This window comes from Camelus bactrianus, chromosome 6 (genome assembly GCF_048773025.1).
Source record: "Camelus bactrianus isolate YW-2024 breed Bactrian camel chromosome 6, ASM4877302v1, whole genome shotgun sequence".
NCBI lineage: Eukaryota > Metazoa > Chordata > Mammalia > Artiodactyla > Camelidae > Camelus > Camelus bactrianus.
The window spans coordinates 88,269,742-88,274,809 of record NC_133544.1 but is presented as its reverse complement, the minus strand read 5'-3'; the positions used below and the strand labels follow the sequence as shown (position 1 = coordinate 88,274,809).

The window sequence follows — 5,068 nt, the reverse complement described above, 5'->3', positions numbered from 1 at the left end:
AGACCTCACAGGGCCATTGCAGGGATCAAAAAAGAAAATAAAAAATCACTTTGTCAACTTACCACACACACAAAACTAGTTAATACTACTATTGCTAACTTACAAAAAGAATAAAGGACGCATTTATTGTAGGATGATTTAAGTGGGAATAAAGGAACAGGAGCAGGACCAGAAAGCCTAGGGCAAAGTGGATTACTGCAACTGAGCTGTGAGTAAGTTGGCTTGGAAGTTCCCATTAGTCAAGGCAAAAAAAGAATGATGCTTTTCATAGTCCTCACTAGCTTATCAAAGAAGAAATAGCATATCATCAAGAAATACCAACTTCTTGCACTACATTCTCGGGATAATTTATTCTCTCGGTCCTTGTTCTATAAAGGATAATAAACAACATCGTTGAGGCTGCTTATGGTAATGATTGTATAGAAATTTCAGGAAAGTCTTTTGAGTGACCTTCCTTAACAAAAACCGAGGGCTTAATTGTCATTCTAGGAAGGTGCTTCAATGAGTTAAAATAATGCAGTCAATGCATGTGTAGCCTTCTGCTACCTTCATAGAGAAATAGAATCTATCTGAAAAAGAGTTGATAATTTGATCTCGGTAACATGGAAGAATTTTAAATATAGAGGCTTTTCCTTTGGGGAGCTGGGTCCAAGATTTCTCTAAAACGATTCCATCTTCTGCCTCCCGGTATGCAAACAGAGGACTTCTCCAAGAGGACTGCTGTCAGCCTTCTTTAAGAGGGGTGCACATGGGCTGCATGCAGAGGAGGGAGGCGCATCCAGTGAAGGCAAACCAAACATCAGCAGAGGGGTGTGAAGATTGGTGAGACAGATGAGACCAGGAGGAGGCAGGGTGGCTGCCCTTGGGCACCCAAGGACCTGCCAGGTGGAAGAGGGCATAGAAATAAGAGCAACATGTAGAAACTACCCATAGATCCGTTGATTTTATCACAAGCTCAGGTAGTAATTACCTGCCTTAGATGGACCTTTTGGATGACCCTCCTTCTGAGAAGGTAACTTACTTGTATTCCGATTTTCATGGCCATGACATCTCTAGGGGATTGGATGTTGAAAGGTAGCTAACTTGTAGGAAACAGTATCATCCCCCCACCCCCTTTCTCCCTCCAATGTGAGCTTTTGGAAAACAGTATAGCACAGTGTCAAAGGCACGAGTTCTCCCACTAAGTTCTCTGGGTTCAAACCCATCTGGTGCTGTTTCCTGGAAACAACAGTAAACTTGCCTCTTGGAGTTAGACTAGGTGATCAGCTCCCTTCTCAGATCCACTCCCATGCCTTCCACCGCTGTGCTCAGTACCCAAGAGGCCGCCCTCTGTGGACTGTACCACCCAGTTCAGGGCCCTGTGACTTCCACTGCGGCTCAGCCGATGGACGGTGGGATGAGGAGGGTCAGGGGACTTCTTACCTTCCAGGACCTCCACAAAGTCCGCTCTCACTGAGCGCCCCCTCACTGGGGCAGTGGATGCTGCCCCCTCCGCCACAGCTCTCGCCTCTAGATCCTAAAACACCATGACCTTCCTTGCCCTTTTTCATTGTTGCACGAGTGGTTGTGATTCCCGCTGCCCATCGTCTGTGGCTGTTGCCCCATCCCTGATCGTTCTCTTCATCCAGACTACACACCTATAAGAGTAAGTGGCTCCTTTACTAAACTCTCATTTATATCCTTTTTTTGATATTATAAGTTGTTTTATTTTTCCAAGATTCATAATGTCTTTGGAAAGCATATGGCTGAAAATCCCCTACTGATAGAGCACTCTAGTATGGACAAAATCTTGTTGATAACAAGAGTGACAACTGACAACAAAAGTATTTGCAAAACATTAAAGCACACAGCCCAGCAAGTGCCTGCCAGGGGCACTACACAAAAGGAAGGTCTTCCTAGCCCCTTTGTGGGGTCCTGCAGCCACCCCTGAGTTCCCTTGGGCTCCTTGGGTAGAAGGTGTCCTGTAAGCTTTTTTTACATCCACATAGCACCCCCCTCCCCATAATTTCTGTATGGTTTTCTTCACCTTTTCCTCCACCCTAGCCATCTCGTCATACTCTCTTATCATCTCCTCATTGCTCAGATGCACATCCTGTATGGCCTCCTTATGTTCCTTGAGACCCTGAGCCAGCCCCTGTTGGTCTTTCTTTTGGCTTTCCTGGGCACATCAGCCCAGCTGGGTGCTTTCCTGCAGCCCTTGGTTTGCTGGCTGGCTTTCCCTTTTTTGGCTTTGCATCATGCTCAGGCTTTTCCTTATCCTTTAGTACTTCCTCATCGTCTGTCCTTCCCTTGTCTTCGGACTTCCCCTTGCCTTCCCCGTTACGAGCTCCTCCCCGCTTTCCCGCATCCGGTGGCTGTCCTTTGTTTTCCATCTCTCCTCGGTTCTCAGGCATTCTTTCCTTTTCTCTGCAAGGTTTTTCCATATTGAGAAACTCCTCCTTTTGCTGTCCTGCAGGGATTCCGGACAGGTTCCTCCTCTTCTCCTAGCCCAGCAGAGTGCTGGGAACAGCAGTCTCACACTTAGTGCCTAGACAGGACTCGACACCTGTAAGTGCGCAGTAAATGCTGGGGATTACTATGAGCAGCAGCGGCGGGGTGGTGGCAGCACTGGAAGTACAGCCCAGCCCTTCCTTAGCTTCAAAGGACATACATAAGCTTTTTCTTATTTGTACGGTCTGAGCTGTCCCAGAACGGGAAGCTCTATCTGATGAACCACTGGGTCCTCTGGCTGGAGCAGATTAGCTGAAAACCCTCATTTGATTTGGAGACACTAAGCAGAGAGGGGGTTCATCCTGAATGGAAAAAAGGACAGCTCAGGGTTGGACACCTTGTCAGACATGAGCCCCGACCGCAGGTGCTGCAGCCCGAGGATGGGGAGGAGGCCACCGGGAGGGAACGTCCGGGAGCAGTGGCTGGGTGAGAGGAGCCATCCCGGATCCAGGCAGGGACAGGCTCTCTGGGCAGCTGCCCCTGCGTTTGGGATGGGAGTCGCCCACCGTCTGTTCAACGGTAGGATGACTCCTTCCCGCAGCACCCTAGGCCACTTGGAAGGAGACCCTTATTGGGAAATAGATGAGTTCAGGTACCTGTGCTTTGGAAGCAGAACGGGTACAAGTTGGGGACGCAGGGGTAGGATACTCCTGTCGCTTGTAGAAGAACTTGTAGCTGTTGAAGTTGGCCCAAGAGGGACTCTGCTTCCTTGAAGAGGATTCCCTGTCCCTGAAAGGTCCACTGTTTCAGAGCGCGGTTGTGCCAGTCACGGGCTGGGAGGGAGCAGACAGCGTGGTCTAAGTGGGTAATCAGTGCGGAGCTGGATGCGGAGGCGCCTTCCGAGGGCGGGCGGGCTGGAGAGAAGCGGCCGTGCGCCTGACGGCGTGTGCTCCTGGTACAGGGAAATGTGGGGCGAGAGGCTGGCCGTGCCCCACGTCTCAGTCAGGTTCCTGGGGTGCACCCCATCGAGTGATGGTCCTTGGCTTCACGCAGGAAAGAATTCAAGAGCGAGCCATTGAGGACTGAAGGCAGATTTATTCAGAGAGATGCACAGTCCATAGACAGTGCAGGCCGTCTCAGAAGCAAGGGAGGCCACAGCCCAGGAGATAACACATTCCACAGGCAGAGTGTGGGCCGTCTTACTCAGCAGGGAGAGCGGCCCTGCGGTGTTAGTTTTTATGGGTTCAATAACTTCATGTGCTAACAAGTGGGAGGATTATTCCAACTACTCTGGGGAAGGGGCTGGGAGCCCCAGGAATGGGCCACCGCCCACTTTTTGACCTCTGATGGTCAGCCTTTATGGCGCCTGTGGGAGGCCCATTTAGCAGCTATTGTATTTCAATGAGCGTATAATGAAGCTCAAGGTCCACTGGGAGGTGAATCTTCCGCCATCTTGGTGCTGATCGCTGGGTCATTCTTTTCATGGCTGTGCCCTGCCCCCCCCCCTCCTGCCTCACTCAGACTTCATGTTGGTAGTTTGACATTGGCCATTGATGGAGCATTGACGTCAAACACCACAAGTCAGGCTTTTGAGTTTATTTTTGTTTCTGCTTTTTGTTTTCGGAGAGCTGATTTACCAGCACGTCACTATACGAAGCATCGCAGGGCTGTTAACAGCTAGGATCTGTTACCACTTCTAGGCTTGAAAGAACTCAGGGAGGTAGCATTTCCCAGAACCTCCAGGCAAAGCACTGTGCAGGCAAGGCCTCTGGACAGGCACTGAGGTTTTTGATAGAGAGACAGATAAAACCCATGGTTACCCCACAGGGAAGGAGCCAGGAAAGTATTTACCTAAGTATGCTTTCCTTACAGCACTGCTCCCATTGGCCAAACCCAATGAGAACCAGAAGGCCAGGAAGCCGGTGGCTAGAAATCACGCAGGCCAGTCTCCTGGGACTGGAGGGTGAGCGTTGGCGAGCAGATCTGGAGCAAAACCAGCAACCCTGCAACTCCTCTGCTGGGGGGATTCCAGCACTGTGCTGAGACTGGAGATGGGGGCTGGCCCTGGGTAGTTTGAGCCTCTTGCAACCCAAGAGTCTATGATAACAGGGCAGGTTTTCCCAAGGTCCAGGGTTTCAGGCAGGTGTTTAGATGCTCGAGGTGAAGGACAGGGTGCCATGGAAGGCACAGAAAGAACTGCAACTGTATGGAAACCAGCTTGCCTGCCTCAGTCTGGCCCAGCGCAGCCTAGCATCCACTTCAGACTTTGACTAAGGGCCGCCCGTCTCCAGAAACTCGGCCCTTGAGTCCTTTGGAATTCATAATGAATCCCTTTTCTTTGGCTTCCGCTGTTTAGCACATTTCAGACTAGAAAGGAAACATAAACATTTCCATGCCACATCTAATACAATTATAAGGCCATTACACATTCTGAAGCGCGAAACAGCTGTTTCGAAGATTCTTATTAGAATTTAACAAAGTTTTATTTGTTTGGGGGAAAAAAAGCCAATCTTTGAAATTATGATTTAATGAGACTGTTAAATGTTCATCACCAAGTGGTTACTTACTAAAGTGGCGTGGAACTTGGCTATTTGGGTTCAGAAGAGGTTAACTGAGCTTTTCTTCCCCACCCTAGTGC

At 49.7% G+C, this 5,068-nt stretch overlaps 1 pseudogene; it reads right to left on the bottom strand.

Moving 5' to 3' along the window:
* Nucleotides 1-1,874: 1,874 nt before the first annotated feature.
* LOC123612627 (transcription elongation factor A protein-like 2) lies at nucleotides 1,875-2,423 on the bottom strand (annotated as a pseudogene).
* Between the last annotated feature and the right edge of the window lie 2,645 nt (nucleotides 2,424-5,068).